Source organism: Ambystoma mexicanum, chromosome 3q, assembly GCF_040938575.1.
Source record: "Ambystoma mexicanum isolate Mex_15411 chromosome 3q, UKY_AmexF1_1, whole genome shotgun sequence".
In the NCBI taxonomy this organism is placed as follows: Eukaryota; Metazoa; Chordata; class Amphibia; order Caudata; family Ambystomatidae; genus Ambystoma; species Ambystoma mexicanum.
The window spans coordinates 200,902,311-200,921,734 of record NC_090926.1 but is presented as its reverse complement, the minus strand read 5'-3'; positions in this window follow the sequence as shown (position 1 = coordinate 200,921,734).

The window sequence follows — 19,424 nt, the reverse complement described above, 5'->3', positions numbered from 1 at the left end:
CCAGGCCCCCACCCATGTCTCCCACCACCCCCACCCCCCAGTCACCAGGGGCAGCCTCCACCAGGCCCCACCCATGTCTCCCACCACCCCCACCCCCCAGCAGTGCAGGGGCAGCCTCCACCAGGCCCCCACCCATGTCTCCCACCCCCCCACCCCCCAGCAGTGCAGGGGCAGCCTCCACCAGGCCCCCACCCATGTCTCCCACCACCCCCACCCCCCAGTCACCAGGGGCAGCCTCCACCAGGCCCCCACCCATGTCTCCCACCACCCCCACCCCCCAGCAGTGCAGGGGCAGCCTCCACCAGGCCCCCACCCATGTCCAACCCATGTCTCCCAGCACCCCCACCCCCCAGCAGTGCAGGGGCAGCCTCCACCATGCCCCCACCCATGACTCCCACCACCCCCACCCCCCCAGTCACCAGGGGCAGCCTCCACCAGGCCCCCACCCATGTCTACCACCACCCCCACCCCCCCAGTCACCAGGGGCAGCCTCCACCAGGCCCCCACCCATGTCTCCCACCACCCCCACCCCCCAGCAGTGCAGGGGCAGCCCCCACCAGGCCCCCACCCATGTCTACCACCACCCACACTCCCCCAGTCACCAGGGGCAGCCTCCACCAGGCCCCCACCCATGTCTCCCACCACCCCCACCCCCCAGCACTGTGGGGCACCTGCCAGCAGGCCCCCACCCATGTCCAACCCATGTCTCCCAGCACCCCCACCCCCCAGCAGTGCAGGGGCAGCCTCCACCAGGCCCCCACCCATGTCTCCCACCACCCACACCCCCCAGTCACCAGGGGCAGCCTCCACCAGGCCCCCACCCATGTCCAACTCATGTTCCCCACCCAACATGTCATCACAATCCAGAACCCTGGTCTCTATGGTCAGCCCCCAAATGCAAAACACCCACCCGAGTATTGCATCCACCCACTCATAATTTGCAATCACATCACAGAACACCAATTGCAAGTTCCGAAACAAACACATGTCCCTCACATACACCCAATGGGTGTCAGTGAATCTCAAAACACATAACATGAAATGCATGAAAACAATGAGATACCACACATTGAAGTTCAACAAAAAAATAATGTATTAAACGAAACATGAATAGAATCAAAAATGAAGAAACAGAAATGTGAATGTAAAAAAATGAAAAGAAGCATGTCCGTTCAAAATTAAAAAAAAAATAAATATTGAAATCCAAAGTAATGTTGTACAAAGTCAATGTCCACAAAACAAAATCCAATGGGAAATAAAAATAAAAGCCATTGATCCATGGAGAATGTTAAAAAAGAAAGTATGTACAAGTCTACAACTATGTACAATGCAAGAAGCCAGGGTCCATTATCCCAACAAAATAAAGGAAACCTATCTAACTACACTAACTAATAAAAAAAATATATACAAAAATGTGGCCAATGTCCAAAAGGTCCAAATGAAAAACAAAAATGAAACCTAACACTACCTACATAACTATGTACAAGGGCAGCGGGCTAGTTCCACGGCTCACTTCTGGATGTGCCGGGCCAGGGCATCATCGAACTCCTCCTCAATGTCCCGGAGGCGGTCCTCCTCCATGGCCCCGAGGGTCCGCAGGGCCGTCGACGTGTCCACCTCCAAACCCCTGCGGATTGCCTCGAGGCACTCGGCCCGCCTCAGGGCCCTCTGCATGGAGTTCTCCGCCCTGACCATTGAGAGCCGTGCCTCTTCCACCCGCTGCCGCTCCGCATCTATGGCGTGGCCCAACCGCTGCCACACGGAAGACACTTTTTGTCCTGGGTCCTCCTGCCCTCCGGCCGATGCCTGCCCCTCCGATGTCGAAGGCCCCGAGCCTTCATGGCTCCCACCATGGTGCTGCTGCTGTGCCTCTGCCCCTGCACTGCCTCCTGCTGCCTGCACATCCTCCGCCGGCTGGGGTGCAGTCGTTGACGTGGCCACCCCTGCTGGACGTCCGACTCCGACTGTGGCAGGGATGCCTCCTCCACCAGCCTGGCCGCACCGTCAGAGGCAGCTCCACAGGGCACCCAGGTGACTGATGGGTGGGAAGATGGCACAGAGTACGACTGGCGCGTAGGGGGTCCAGCTGAGGAGGGGGTCGTGGCAAGCTCCATCAGACGGAGGAATCCGGCCTGGGTGACCTGTCCCAGCAGGCTGACGTGGTCAACGAGCCATTCGAGATGACGTGCAGTCTCTTCATGAAAAGACTGCAGGTCACCTCGCATGGCCCGTTGACGCAACGCCACACCAGCCAGGACAGGCTCAACCCGGGCCTGGATAGCCACGTCCGCAGGCAGAGGAAGGCCAGTTGACGTCAGCTCATCCCCTGCCTGAAAACTGGTCTGGACATAGGCATCCCTGCTGGTGCAAGATGATGCAGGGACAGGATCAGGGACAGGATTGCACACAGGCACCTCCGCGGCGGCCTGTGCTGCCTCCTGTCCCTGGTCCTGCACTGCACCACTAGCACCAGTGGGATCCCCACCCCCAGACCCCGTCTCTGGTGCTTGCATGGCCTCCTCCTCCACCAAACCCCCCACCAACCTGGATGACTCTGTGCCATCTTCCCCCGTTGGGCCCTGTGGGGTCCCAGCTGCCCCTTCTGCTGCCGAGGAGTCCAACTGCAACCTCCGCCTCTTGGACCTCCCCCCGGCAGCTGCGGCCTGGGACGCGGCACCGGACTCCTCACTCCCCGACGAGATGACAACATGGGAGGGGAGCCGGGCCTTGCGTCTCCGGCTGGCGGTGGGATCCCCGCTGCTGTGCTCCACAGCACCTTCTACGCCCTCTTCATCAGTTGACGCTGCAGACAGGGAGAAACAAAACACACGCATCAGGGCAATGTACAATGGACACATACACACATGACAGTTGTACATGAGTGGCATTGGCAAACCTCAGACATGTCATCACGATCCCCAACACACATGTCATTACAACTCGCACACACGAGCCATACCACAGCCATATCGCAACTGCCAACACCATCCATACACATACAACAGCATGAGCAGCCAAAGGTGAGCCAGACATCACATGCAACACAGGAAGTGCACCACACATGTACACACACCACCACACTTGCATGCATGTGTACACCTCTGGCAAGTGTCGCAGTGTTCAGACGGGCATCCATGTCACATCTGCCCATCAGGCTTCCACATACCGCTGTCACATGCATCCATGTTGCATCACTGTTGCACCCTTGTCATATACACACACATGCACATGTACACAGCGCTGATACATGCAGCTGAAAACAACATACATGCGTGACATCACGGACATGTCTACTCACATACACATTCATACAAACTTGTGTGCCCACACAACTGCATTTGGCATGCAAGCCCACACACACAGGCACCATCCATGTCTCACACATTATAGCCCTCGCATGTGTCAGCCCCACGGACCTGTACACCCGCACCCATACTCGACCCCATACAAACAGATGTGCAACCTGCACACTACTGAACAATCACCACACGCACTGCTCACAATCAGGATGCATGTACACTCACCGCTCGACTCCAGACGGGTCTGCCTCTCAAGGACCTGGACGTGGAGCGCTGGGGATATGTGTTCCAGGACCCTCATCTGTTCCTCCGACAAGTGGCCCCGGCGCCCCTTGGCATCCGCTGCCTTCAAGAGGCGCCGGGCCTTGTTCAGGGTCCTGGACCTGAAGTCCTCCCAGCGCTTCTTGACATGTTGGAAGTCGCGGACTGCCACCCCCTCCGCGTTGATGGCAGTCACGATGTCAGTCCAGATCCGAGTCCGTCCTTCCTTGTCGGCGCGGGAACTTCCGAAGAGGGCATCATACTGCCCCAGGACTTGCTCCACCAGGACACCAACTTCGGTGGCACTGAAGCTGGTGCCCCTCTGCCTCTCTGGCCGGGGGTTGTCAGTGGTCACAGATGGAGTTTGCCCCGACATGACAACCCCAGAGGCAGGAGTGGGTGGGCAACTGGGTCCTGGGGCTGGGCTGTGGAGCGATGGAATCCCAGTCGGGAGTCTTTGGTTCCAGCAGGGGTGGTCACACCAACAGCACCCCTGGCTGATGTGCAGGCAGCAAATGGCAGGGCACGTGGGCAGCAGGCAGTCAGGCAGCAGCAGATGGCAGGTGGGAGCGTGCTCGGGGCTCTGGGGGGCAGTAGTTCGGCCTTCTGGGCAGGAGCGTGGTCTTCCGTGTGCTTACGCGTGGCCAGCTTGAAACGGAGTGATTTGGCACGTGAAAATTCTGCACGTCAGCGTGTAATTCGAGGAAAGGCCCTTAGCGCGTAAGCGCGTCTGCACGCATACGCATTTTCATTGGACCAAAGGCCCTCAGCGCGTGAGCGCGTCTGTGACGTGACGTGTCGAGGAAGTATCCCTCATTGCACGTGATGACAGAACACACGTGGATTTCAACCAATCGCGTGTGAAAGTTCACGGCACCCCGGAACACACGTACCAAGGCCAATGGCGTCACGTACCCAGGCCAATGGCGTGTGGAACTACCCGCGCACCCCGAAACACACGTACCCAGGCCAATGGCGTGTGGAACTACCCGCGCACCCCGAAACACACGTACCCAGGCCAATGGCGTGTGGAACTACCCGCGCACCCCGAAACACACGTACCCAGGCCAATGGCGTCTGGAACTACCCGCGCACCCCGAAACACACGTACCCAGGCCAATGGCGTGTGGAACTACCCGCGCACCCCGAAACACACGTACCCAGGGCAATGGCGTGTGGAACTACCCGCGCACCCCGAAACACACGTACCCAGGCCAATCGCGTGTACACTCGCTCCCCTCCGATCACACGCGATGACACCCGAATACGGGAAACCAAAGAGTCCGCCCACACGGAGGCGTCCCGCGCCCGCGCACAGCATAAAAGTGCGCGCAAACAACAAACGCGTATATACAGCGACGATGAATGCCCCATTTGTTGCTGCACTGATTGTGGGACACCGCAGGAGGAGGAGAATAGCCAGGGCACGCATTTTTGCACCACGGACAAGCCTTTTTGGGATGCCTGACGACCAGGTCTACGGCAGGTATAGGTTTCCACCCCATATCATCCTAGACCTGGTCAGGGAGTGGGAAGATGACCTCACATCCCCCACCCTTTGCTCCCAAGCATTGAGCCCCTTGGAGAAGCTGCTCAATGTCTTGCATTTTTTGGCCACTGGTTCGTTTCAGCGGACCACTGCCATAGTGGGGGGGTCTCACAGGCCACGCAGTCACGCTGCCTACACCAGGTACTGGCAATCATGACAGCGCGCCCCTCAGTCCGCAGGCACATATACATGCCCAGAACACCCGCAGAAAGGCAGGCCGTTGTCCTGGATTTTTTCAGGGTGGCACACTTCCCCAAAGTGCTCGGTGCCATAGATTGCACCCATGTGGCCCTACTTCCACCTAGGGCCACTGAGCACATCTACCGAAACCGCAAGCACTGGCATTCCATCAATGTACAGGTGGTATGCGATGCAAAGGGAATCATCACCTCTGTCTATGCAAACTACCCTGGCTCCACCCATGACAGTTTCATATACAGAATGTCCGCCCTGAGCCGGGCCCTGGAAGCTGGGCAGCATGGCGACACATGGCTCCTAGGTCAGTACAAATGCCCTTGCACATGCATGCAAGTCACACACAGACAAATATCCCAACCCTAATAATCTCAATTATTATCACCTCCCCAGGGGACAGTGCCTACCCTCTGAGCAACCACATGATGACGCCAATCCGGAACCCCACCACACCACCCCAGGTAAGATACAACGCCGCCCATATTGCAACCAGGGGCATAGTGGAGCGCACATTCGGAGTGCTCAAGTCACGTTTCCGCTCCCTTGACCGCTCTGGTGGGCAACTACTCTATGCACCACCAGTAGTGTGCAGGATCATTGTGGCAGCATGTGTCCTGCACAATGTTGCAACACGGCAGGGCGTCCCGGTGGACATGGTGGTGCCCCCACATCCCCAACCACAGGCACAGGCGCTGCCCATGGGAGGGGACAGGGCACGTGGCGAGGAAGCCCGGACCCAGCCTGTGGCCACATTTTTCACCTAAACTCCCATCCCTGCGGAGTGCACACAGGCCTGGCACATACCAGGTGACAATCGATGATGACAAAGTGACAGTCAACTGTCACAACCCTACCACCCTGAGATAGTTGCCATGGAAGTGCCACATCGTCTGCATCCCTAGCTACTTAAACACAAGCTATCCTGTGCAACCAAAATGCACACATATGACATGTGACATGACATGGGCCATACACAAGTATTCCAAGGCGCAATGAGGCAGGGGGGGGGAACAAGGGAACACAGAGAACGGTACTACTAGGCCAGGTGTCATTGAGATTGTGCAAGTGCAGGGGTAGGGGGAAGGGAAAAGTGCAAGGGGAAGGGTGGGGGGGAGTCCAGTACAGGGGAAGTAGGCCAAAAGAATAATACATAGGTCGCCTGGTGGCAACTGCAAAGATAAGTGCAGACAAGTGCTGGGAAGGGAGGGCTGTAGGGATAGAGAGACAGTACTGCAGTGCAGGGGTTGCCAGGGTGGCAGTGCAAGTGGACAGTGGCTGGGCCAGGGACCGAGGTTGGTGAGAGTGTCCCAGTAGCAGCTCCTGTGCAGTTCCAGTGAAGAATTCTGCAAGGGAGAGGCAGAGAGTAAGCAGAAGCAAAGAGGAAGGTCTTGAGGTGCTTCCAGAACTGGAGATGGTTCCCCTCAAGTTCAAGTCAGGCAGGAAGTCTGTTCCAGGGGGAGGGCCCTGCTGCGGAGAGAAACCTACCCCCAGCTAGTTGCTCTGAGAAGCGGATGACCTGGACATGCAAGGTGTGCATCACACACACCTGCAAAACAGGCCATGGCCATCACTGTCATGTCACTCAAACCCTCCCAAACATCAACATGACATGGCAAGCAATACCCATACACTGACGCAGTAACAATAAGGTACACATTGCCATGTCCTAAATGTACAGTGGCATCGGACAATGATGCCTGACCCGGAATCAGATGAAATGACAGACCAACAAAATGTCCCACCCAAAATAAGTCGTTTCCAAATGCATTGCAACAGTCGTAGACGTAACATCACAATGAATGCCTGTCTATATGCACATTATGCATTGCAAAATCAACACTGCAGCTCATGTGTGCAGTGTCCCACTCCTGCATCACACTGCTCAGCGCACAGCACAGTGAACAGCCATTGCGTGTGATGCACACCCTGAGCATCACATCTAAGTGACAGACTACGTCAAACATCAAATTTGGCATGTACTGGAACCATAATCGGTCACAGAACATGTGCTGCCGGGACACAGTGGGCACCAGAAGGCAAACAGTGTGCACGTGGATATGCAAGGGTGGGAGTACATGGAGTGCATCCGAGTGCAAGTGTGTGGTTCTGCAGGGACATGCACTCCACATATGCATGTGCACTCAAGTGACCATCAGTGTTCCCTACACATCACATGTGAACATCCACCAAGTGTACACCCCAGCATGTCAAACCACAACTATCCCCTCGCACCTGAAAGGAAAACACAACACATGAACAGGCATTGATCAGCAGAACACAACATGTACATAGGACAACAACATTACAATGTCAGAGTTCCCATCACACTGCAGGGCAATGCAACTATCAACAACAACCCCCCCCCTCCCGCGCAAATGACCATGACCCGCTGAACAACTGCACCTGGGTCATGGAGCCTCCAACCCTCATTTCCACCTGGCCACAGGATCACCTTTACCCTTCGTGTCCATCTCCCACCTTGTGTGTAAAAAGATGCCTGAACCCTCAGAATCCACACTCATTTCCAAAATCACAAAATCCAAGGCATGAAAACGAACCCAAACACCCTCCAGTAGATGACTTGACGTAGCAGTACCTCACAAACGCCAAGTACTACCACAATGATGCAACAACCAAGGTAGCACAGCAGAACAATGTCACGACAGGATGTGAGACATGTGTGGTACATGACATAGGATGATGCACCATGAATGGATGTGTACTGTCACAGGTCCCCTGTACAGGCGCGGGAGTTTCATGAAACAACCACCCACACCATGGCCCGGGTGCCTGCAAGGTCAAACTCACACAGGCCCCTGAGATCATGGTGGGGAATGAGGTTCAGGGATATGCAGTCGGGACAGGTGTAGACACACTGGATGACTGGAATGAGTGGCAGGTGAGGGGAGGAGGAATGACACATGAAACTAGGGAATGCACGAAAATGTACAACCTGCATGAACACATACACAATCCAAACAAACTTGGACATCATTGTCATGGCCTTCTGTAGTCCAGGCTCAGGAGTGGTACGAACCAACCACCCCCTCTAGGGTTTTGGCGCCTGCAAGTTCGGGGCTTACACAGGCATCCGCAACCCCAGTGGGGAAAGAGGGTCAGGGAACGTTGCTTGGATAGGCACGGGAAGCAGGAACACCGGGTAGAGGGTACAGGTTTCATAATTGCATAGGATCACGGGTGATTAGGGAAAAAAACATACCAAATAGGACCACACATACATCCGTGCATCAGTACACTCCCCAGCAAGCCTATGCAGGGCAGTTTGTAAGGAAAACAACAAGACACTTAGCTCTGGTTTTGAGTGCTGGCCTCCTGCCTGCGCACTCTCAGGGCCGGTTACAGGAGCACTGCAATGCTGCAAAGAGAGACACAGTCAACAACCTGTATGTGCCAATTACACGAAAACACAACACAAAACATGCCCCATAGCAACAAACTACTCTACAAACAGACAATCAGTGCTCGATGCTTCGTACCCATATATAACATCACCCCTGTGACAGGTCATACACAGTCAATGCAGTAAGTCAGGCGCTGGTGGGTGCGTGGCAAATGGAACACCAATGTGTCACAATTCACACAACATGCAATGTTCCCTGGGTAAGCAGACAGACCCATATGGCAAGCCATGACTACAGAGCAAGTTGCGTACCACCATGACCAAAACAAAGTTGGCAGTGCATTTATCATGAAGTACGTGGAATAGACATGCACTGCACCCAAGTATGTCCCTTGCTGTATGTCCCTGTGAGCTGCCCCTTTCCATGTCTCGGAAGGCTACATGGTTGATACAAGTGCCTCAATGAACCTTGGTGTACCGCAGGGTATGTGCCACTGCCCCTGCATGTGTCCCAGACAACCCTACTATCAACAGCCATCAGTCCACAAACACATCTGAGCTGCATTGTGTGCTTCAACACCAATATTCGTCTAAGCTCACCCTCAGTGCTGTGACTAAGCCTGCATGTGCAACTCGCCTGGTGCAAGCTTTGCTGTGTCGTGGCCCCCCTGTGATGCTCACCTTGCCTGGAGTTCCTTGGAACATGTCAGCAGTTCTAGGATGTGGGTCTGCAATCACTGTGGCTCTGCTCGTGCACACATGTGCATGTGGGCGCCAACAAACGGGTCAGGAATTCCGTCGTCCAATGGGCCATGTCTGCTGGCAAAGGTGCTCTGGTGCCTCATCCCCCTGCAGAAAGTGCATGAAACAAATGATTAATGCATCAAAGTGATCTGTGTGTGTCTCATCAGGCATCTCATTACTTGACCATGTCAGAGAGTCACATCACAAATCACACCATCAGTCCGTCTTTGACTTCCAAAGTGTGGAACACTATCTACAGCATGAATTGCAACAGGCACGTGTACAGGAAAGATATGAGACATAATACACAATGCATAGCAATCAATGTCCACATTAATCATGACACACCCCATCTAGCAAAAGCTGAACAGTGGACAATTACACCTAAATCATCCCCACTAGGGGTGTCAACACAAGTCACAAAGCACCAGACATGCCACAGATATGACAGTCCAAAGCCCTTGTGTAAAATTCTGTAACACCGAACCATCCTTGCGAGCCCATGGATAAGGGAGGCAGGAGTGGCATATGTGAGTCAAGGAACCCAAGCAGCAAACACATACACAAGACAACCATGAAGGGCCCAGCTGGAACAGACAGTGGATGCCTTCAAAAACCACAAGGCACCGCACTGTCACATGAAAGCACAATAGACTACAAATTTTAAACTAACTCAACTATTAACTAATTACACTAACTATGGAAAACCTACATTACCTATTTAAACTAACTATCAAACAGAAACTTAACTAACTAAACTAAAAGAAAAATCAAAAATGGCCACATACGACCCGGGGGGGAGGGGAGGCACCCAGGAGGGGGGAGGTACAGGGTGCTGCTCAACATCCACATGCGATGATGCTGAGCCAAAAAAAAATACCTCCATGGGCTCAACGCCTGCACAGCACGACCTATGTGGGAGATAGATGGTCGTCCGAGTCTGGCTCATCCTGGAAAGGAGGACGTGGCACAGTAGCCTGGCCACGCCTAGCCGCAGCTTGCCCCTCGTCGGCAGCAAGTCTGCCGGACAGGTGAGCCTGGTTCTGTGTGGCGATGTTACATAGGTCTGCATGCAGAACCTCATGTGATACACGTGCTTCCTCTTGCAAGGTAGCACGTGTAACACGGAGTTCCTCCTGCAAGGCCTGGCTGGACAACCGCTGCACCTCCCGGCAAGCCTGTAGCTCAGCCGAGATGGTGTGCTCATGCTGTGCAAACCTCTCCTCTGCCTGCTGCCTCTGGGACATCATAAGGACACCCAGAGTGGATCTGAGGGAGGCATACTCCTCCCTCAGGGCATCCATGTGCGCCTCTCCGTGAGCAGCAATTGCTTGACGCAGAGACGACATTTCAGCCTGGCGTGCCCTGTCTGAGGCCGCCATGCCCAGCCTGAGCGAGCGGGCCGTGGACCGTGCCGCCTGCTGCTGGAGAAGCACCTGCCTAGCAGGGGGGAGCACAGATCGGGCCACACGCTCCATGCTGTCAGCGATGTTCTCCATTGCTGCCCCCTGCCGTTCGGAATTGGCAGTCATGTCTTGCTCCCACTCAGTATACAGCGGTTGCGCGCGGCGACCGCGTTGCCGGGCTTGACCCCTGCGGGACCCAAGGACCGGAGGTCCTCGCTGTGTTGGCACCGCCTGCGGCTGCACGACTACATGCCCCCGTCGACGTGATGTACCAGGCACATCAGTGACTGGTGTGGAGGGTGACCCTGCGTCCCGATCCACCACGGGCGGAGGAACCAAGACTGTCTGATCCCTCAGTGCAGGTGTCGCAGACAGAGGAGTGTCCACATCAGAATCACTCACCCCTGACACATGGACTTGATGCTCATCCAACTCAACATGGACGTCAGAGTCGTCATCAAGGCTGGACTCATAGGCAGCCAGAGACAGGATGGACTGCAGCACTTGGGGGTTTTCGTGGCCTACCACCCCACGACCCCCACTAGTGCCGGGTTGATGTCGTCTTACCAACCCTGTGTCTGGCATGACAACACCATCCTCTGCATCCATTGCGTCATCACCTGAAAAATAGAGAGGAAAAGGTCACTACACATGTCAGAAGCACACAACACACACACACACCGACAGCAAAGGCATCCGGCAAACATGTGACACACAACATATGACCTGGCATGCATGCTGGGCCTACTTTGAATAGCCACTGTGATCAGACCTGTTGAAAGGTGGCAGTTTGCATGGAAGTGGGTCTATGCAGTGCTGAAAATGTGTACGCCACTCACTACCTACATGTACAAGCACTCCATGGTGTGTGCCAGGAAATGTGAAGGCAGTGCAATGTCAAATTCAGACATCACGTGCATTGTGTATTCAATGTGTACCATGTCTAGCAGCCAAGCACCCCTCCACCCTAGTACCAAAGCAGGGATGCCTAGCATGGTATCAAAAGGCTGCCCATACACCTGTGTATTGACAAGCAGTGTTGACTGGCATCAACAGCTTAATGTGAATCAAATTACAACACTGCTAATGATGCTGGGACAGTGGGCAGGACACATGATGGAAGATCCGGAGGCCAGCCACGTGTGAAGAAGACACGACAAGAGTTGGACAGAGTCATTGGCCATTGAACAGGCTGAGGCCTGTGAGCCACACAGATTGTCATTGCCTAAACATGTGTGCAACGCAGGACTGAGCCACAGTTGACATGGGGAGGCCGATAATATGGCAGGCAATGTATGTAACCAAGGACTCATATTACAGTGATCATCCAGTCAAGGACACATAGGGGCATGCGTGCAATGCACATGGAGCATGAATGGGCACTCATGTCCCTGCGGGACATCTGACCCATGCACAGTACAAGTGGGATACCCTGCATCGAGTACTAAGGCTGTACCACACGGCATATGTCTGGCAGTTTCTAAGCTGGAAGTTAGCATCTACACAGGACACATGAACAAGAAACTACACATTGGCAAGAATGTAGCAGACCAGTGCAAAGGTGGAACTGGGGTGCAGAGTGGCGGGGGAGGGGCAAGGGAGCATGCCCACATGGAGTCCCGCATGCAGGCAGAGGAGACATGCATGACGGTAGCATTGCATTACTTACACATCAGAACCATGTACACGTCACATGTAGCAGCAATCATGCACAACACATCCCACAAGTGAAACACACACGTCCTCAACAACTACGCATCAACACTCACTGGACTGGGCATCAAAGTCCAGCATCTCTCCCACACCTTCGACCAATTCTGGTGGTATGAACTCCGCAACGAGAGCCTCATGCGGAGTGAGTTCTTCCTCCTCTGGTGCAGGCCCACCGCCAGTCACCAGAGTCAAGTTGTAATTTGAGGCACGCTTAGCCTTAGTGCTGCGCTTGATGTCATTCCAGCGCTTTTTGCACTCCTGCGCCGTGCGCACCTCATGGCCGAATGAACTGACATGTTCCGCAACATGCTTCCAGTGGGTGTCACGTTGGGCAGCCGTAGTCTGACTATTGGCACCCACTAGCATGTCATGGCTGTGTCCCCGCACGTAGTCCACGAGGAAGTCCAGTTCCTGCTTACAGAAAGGCTTCTTCCTCGACGTGCAGGAGGTCGTGGCTGTGTGTGGGGTCCCAGCCTGTGCTGCAGGTGCAACCTTCCTCCTCTTGGACTGTGGCGCAGACCCTGGCTGGCTAATGCCGCCCTGACCAGTATGGCCAGTGGGTTCGGTGGATTGAGCCGAGGGAGTGGCAGGTGGAGGGATGACCAAAGGCCTGACTTGTGTCAGTGGCAGCTGGGTGCCCACTAATGGACCCTGCGCAGCAACATCAGCTGTGGCAGGGTCATTGACCGCAACGGTCCTGGTTGGCAGACTCACAACCGGGGTGCTGTTGGGTGCATCTGCCCCTGCACTTACCAACACCCGGCTGTTCGGGGCAGCAGATGACATGACTGCCCCAGGGACACGTGTCTTGGTCTGAGCAGCCCGGCGTGCCCCTATGGTTTCCCCCCAGGCCTGTTGGAGATCTACCAAGGGCTCTTCAAGTGCCAACGCAGCCTGCGCTGGCAGACCCTGAGCCTGGGTGGAGGTGTCCACAGCTGCACCTGCAGCTACCGCTACCCTTGGGCCCGTGGCAGTCGATGGAACGGACTGCTGGGTCATACGGGTGCCAGTGCCAGATGCAGGAGCTGCATCCCCCGGAACCACAGGGGGTGGTGGCATGGCTGCACCAACACATGGCACAACATTGTGCTCAAGTGGCGCACCCCTGCCTCTTCCCCCTCTGTGGCTGCCTTGGACACCCTGGAGTCCCCCTACTCCCTGGTCACCACGGCCACGTCCCTGACCACGCCCGCCACGAGGAGTACGCCCAGCTGAGGCGCCCCTCACCTTTGGTGGCCTCCCAACCATGGCACAGATGTAATAGTGCTGGCACAGATGGAGTGGTGCCAATGGGAGGTGTACACCACAATTGTCCTGGGCAATTGGGGTGAAGGGGGTGGGAAGCAAGATGTTAACAGCCCCCCTGCACCTGCAAGGCTGTATGTGACCCCGGTGATGTGGTGACGGGTCACGCAACGCTCAGGCACCCCAAAACTGCAGTAAAACCGTGCACGCAACCCTGCAGCCTACGTGCGTGGATTTGACCTCCCGCAGTACGCGGTGGCACCCAGTAACACGAATAACGCATACGCGTGGGACACGCAGGCTACGATGACATCGAAAATGGGTGCAATACACAGGGGCACCCGCAGTGGGAAAAGGAGCGTTTGCGACTCACCGTCTGACTAGCGCGATGCAGAAAAACACGCGTAGCCAATACCCCCGCCAAAAGAAGAGCTACGTCCTTGAGAGCTGTGAAGTAGATGGCGCGCGAAACAACTGGAAGCAGCAACACACGTCGGTCTCCACGGAAGGCACGTACAGCGAACTGCTGGGCCCGCTCACCTTTAACCCGTGCTGAGGGAAACGCACGCGCGCGTCACGTCACATGCGGACGTGCAGTTTTTCATGCGCGATTACGCGCATTACACGCGGATGTGCAGTTTTTCACGCGTGATTACGCGCATTACACGCGGACGTGCAGTTTTCCACACGCGATTAGCCTGGGTACGTGTTTTTCCGGGTGTGCGGGTAGTTCCACACGCGATTAGCCTGGGTACGTGTGTTCCGGGGTGGCGTGAACTTTCACACGCGATTGGTTGAAATCCACGTGTGTTCTGTCATCACGTGCAATGAGGGATACACCCTCGCACGACACGTCACAGACGCGCTCACGCGCTGAGGGCCTTTGGTCCAATGAAAATGCGTATGCGTGCAGACGCGTTTACGCGCTACGGGCCTTTCCTCGAATTACACGCTGACGTGCAGATTTTTCACGTGCCAAATCACTCCGTATCAAGCTGGCCACGCAAATACACACGGAAGACCACGCTCCTGCCCAGAAGGCCGAATCACTGCCCCCCAGTGCCCCGAGCAGCCTCCCACGTGCCATCTGCTGCTGCCTGCCTGCCTGCCTGCCTGCTGCCACCGTGCCCTGCCATTTGGTGCCTGCACATCAGCCATCTGCAGGGGTCCAGTTGCTGTGTCGACCCCTGCTGGAACAGTAGACTCCCGACTGGGATACCATCGCTCCACAGCCCAGCCCCAGGACCCAGTTGCCCACCCATGCCTGCCTCGGGGGTCGCCATGTCGGGGCAAGCACCATCTGAGACCAGTGGCGACCCCCAGCCAGAGAGGCAGAGGGCCACCAGCTTCAGTGAGAAGGAAGTTGGTGTCCTGGTGGAGCATGTCCTGGGGCATTATGATGCCCTCTTCGGAAGACCACGTGCCAACAAGGAAGGACGGGAGAGGATCTGGGACGATGTAGTGGTTGCCATCAACGCGGAGGGGGTGGCAACCCGCAACATCAAGCACATCAAGAAGCGCTGGGAGGACTTGAGGTCCAGGACCCTCAATAAGGCCTGGCGCCTCGCGGAGGGGGGCCGGGCACGCCTGAGTGACATCCAGATGAGGGTCCTGGAACGCGTAGACCCAGCGCTCCACGCCCAGATCCTTCGGAGGCAGACCCATCTGGAGTTGGCCGGTAAGTGGCCAAGCACTACTGTGTGAGACAGGGCATGTTGCAGTGTGCTGGTTGTCTGATACCTGCCTGTATGTGTGACATAGGCCATGTACGTATGTGTGTGTGCAGGGACATCATGGTCAGGCATGTGAGTACAGTGATGTGTGAACCACATGGTTGGTGCATGTGTTCTATTGCAACATGGGGGGCTCTGTGCGGAATGGACACATGGAAGCATGGCAGTCTCTATTCCTGGACATGGGTGGGGGTGAGGGATGGGTGCTGGTCCCATGTACACGTATGGTGCCCATGTGTGTGTGTCTGAACTGCATGTCTGTGACTTGTAACTGCCATGGATGCATGACACATGTCTGTGACAATGTTCAGATTCACTGATGCAGCCTAGTCATCCTTGTATCCACTGCGTCTGTGGTGTACGAGGCCAGATGGATGGAACTACGGTGAGGTGTGTGCATGTGATGGCAAGACCCATGATGCATGTGAGTTTAAAACCAACATTGTATGAATCATGAGTCCCTTGGTCATGTATGCCAATGTCCATGGCATGCGCCATGCCTGTTACTGTATGTGTTTTGCCTGCACTGACCCATGTGTTGTGGAGGGACATGATGGAAGTGATGTATGACAGTGCCACTCATCTGCTGTTGCTTCCTGTCTAGGGGACCATTGTACAGTACCCTGATGCTTGTGTTCTATGTCTCCCTCTACACAGTGGCAAGTGAAGAAGAGGGCGGAGAAGGCGCTGTGGAGCAGAGCGGCGGGGATGCCACCACGGCTGCAGCGGAAGGGGTGGGTGAGCCCCCACAGGGGCTTGCACCGGCGGAAGACGGCGTGGAGACATCCAGGTTGGTGGTTTCCACAGAGGGGGAGGAGGCCGCTACTGAGCCACACATGGAGCCTGGTGGGGGCATCCCCGCTGGTGCAAGTGGTGCAGTCCAGGGCCAGGGGCAGGAGGCAGCACAGGTCGCCGTGGAGTTGCCTGTGCATGTCACTGTCCCTGACACTGTGACTGCACCACCATGCACCAGCAGGGATGCCCCATCCCAGGCCCGTCCGCAGGTAGGGGAGATGTCCATGTCATCTGACACTCCTCTACCTGCGGACGAGGGGACCCCTGGCCGTGTGGAGAGGGTCCTGATTGGTGTCGCGTTGCGCACGGCTGGCATTCGTGATGAGGTGCATGCTTCCCGGGAGGAGCATGCACATCATCACGAAGAGCACCGTGCGTACGTGAACCATTTGGGAGCCGCCATGGTCGGGGGTTTCCTACATGTGTGTGGCCTTCTGGTGACCCTCTCCTCCTCTGTGGAGGCTATGCGCCAGTCGTGCTCCATGCCGTCTTCCGGCCCAGATGCCACCAGGGCCCCCTGTGGACCTGCCCCGACCAACGCAGCCAGCTCGGTGGGGACCCCATCCCTGCCACAGTCGGGAGTCGAAGGTCCAGCAGGGGTGGACACACCAGCAACTGTCCCCCTGCAGATGGAGGATGTGCCGGCATCATCTGGCAGGGCACGTGCACGACGGCATCGGTGGATTCCATCAGCCTGGATGCCGTCGTGCTGGCAGAGTCAGTGGCGTCGGAGGCAGCAGCAGGCTCGACGTGGGAGGCATCATGGCTCGGGGCCATCAAGATCAGAGGGGCAGGCATCGGCCGGAGGGCAGGAGAACCCTGGGATGGCAGTGTCTTCCGTGTGGGAACAGTTGGTCCAGCGGATAGGTGCGGAGCGGCAGCGGGCGGAAGAGGAGCGGCTCACCATGGTCAGGGCGGAGTTCTCCATGCGTCGGGCGTTAAGGCGGGCTGAGTGCCTCGAGGAAGCTCGCAGGGAGTTTGAGGTGGACACAGGGTTGTCCCTGCGAGACCTCGGGGCCAGGACAGAGTCCCGCCTCCGGGACATCGACATGGAGTTCGAGGATGCCCTGGCCGGCAACATCACAGAGTGAGCCGCAGGACTTGCCCGCTGCCATTGTATATAGTTCTTTAGTTAGTTAGTGTTAGGTTTCCTTTATTTTTTACGTTTTTTTTGGACCGCTCGGACAATGGCCACTTTTCTGTATATATTTTTATTATTAGTTAGTAGTAGTAGGTTTAATTTATGGTGTTGGGCTCATGGACCCTGGGATATTCTTGTACATAGTTTGATGTTTGGAAAAAATTTGTTGGATTTATATTTGTGTTCACCATGAGGCAATGGTTTTTCCTTATTTTTCCCCCCATTATTTTGCTTTGGACTACATTAGTTTTTGGATTCCTTTGTTTTTTGATTTTTTCTATTAGTTCTCGGACATGGACCATTTGTTTTGTCATCCCCATTGTTGTGTGTTTTATTTCTTTACTTCATTTTCATCTTTAATACATATATTTATTACTTACATTTGTGGTATTTTCTCATTGGTTTCATGCATGTCATGATATGGGTTTTGACATTCACTTGCACCCATTGTGTATGTGTGTGTGAGGGACATGTGTTCATTTACATACTTGCCATTGGGGTTGTATCATGTAATTGCATCTACTATGTGGGTGGATGCAATCCTTGGCTGGGTGTTTGTGCTGGGTATGCTGCCCATTACTGCCATGATTGCGTTTCATCAGGACCTGGGGGCAGGGGGACATGAGTGGGGGCCTGCTGGGGGGTGGGGGTGCAAGGGGACATGGTTGGGGGCCTGCTGGCAGGTGCCCCACAGTGCTGGGGTGTGGGTGCAAGGGGACATGAGTGGGGGCCTGCAGGGGGGTGGGGGTGCAAGGGGACATGGTTGGGGGCCTGCTGGCAGGTGCCCCACAGTGCTGGGGGTGCAAGGGGACATGAGTGGGGGCCTGCTGGGGGGTGGGGGTGCAAGGGGACATGAGTGGGACATGGTTGGGGGCCTGCTGGCAGGTGCCCCACAGTGCTGGGGGGTGGGGGTGCAGGGGGACATGAGTGGGGGCCTGCAGGGGGGTGGGGGTGCAAGGGGACATGAGTGGGACATGGTTGGGGGCCTGCTGGCAGGTGCCCCACAGTGCTGGGGGGTGGGGGTGCAGGGGGACATGAGTGGGGGCCTGCAGGGGGGTGGGGGTGCAGGGGGACATGAGTGGGGGCCTTCAGGGGGGTGGGGGTGCAAGTGGACATGAGTGGGACATGGTTGGGGGCCTGCTGGCAGGTGCCCCACAGTGCTGGGGGGTGGGGGTGCAGGGGGACATGAGTGGGGGCCTGCTGGGGGGTGGGGGTGCAAGGGGACATGAGTGGGACATGGTTGGGGGCCTGCTGGCAGGTGCCCCACAGTGCTGGGGGGTGGGGGTGCAAGGGGACATGAGTGGGGGCCTGCTGGGGGGTGGGGGTGCAAGGGGACATGAGTGGGACATGGTTGGGGGCCTGCTGGCAGGTGCCCCACAGTGCTGGGGGGTGGGGGTGCAAGGGGACATGTGGCTTGGCTGGGGGGCATGCCCATGGTGGATGGGCTGCCTGCGGGACATGACAGGGGTGCAGGGTAGTCCCCTGTGGTGTGGGCTGCCTGCAGAGGTCGTGGAGGGGGTAGAGGGGAGACCTGGGAGGACCCACACTGGCAATTCACCTCTTCAACTTCCCGCACACCCACGTAATACACTGCCCCACTCGCACAGGCCCAATCGCGTGTAGGATTTCTCGCGCACCCCTGTAATACACGTACCCAGGCCAATCGCGTGTGAGATTTTCTCGCGCACCCCTGAAATCCACGTACCCAGGCCAATCGCGTGTAGATTTTCTCGCGCACCCCTGTAATTCATGTACCCAGGCCAATCGCGTGTAGCATTTCTCGCGCACCCCTGAAATCCACGTACCCAGGCCAATCGCGTGTAGATTTTCTCGCGCACCCCTGAAATCCACGTACCCAGGCCAATCGCGTGTAGATTTTCTCGCGCACCCCTGTAATACATGTACCCAGGCCAATCGCGTGTAGCATTTCTCGCGCACCCCTGAAATCCACGTACCCAGGCCAATCGCGTGTAGATTTTCTC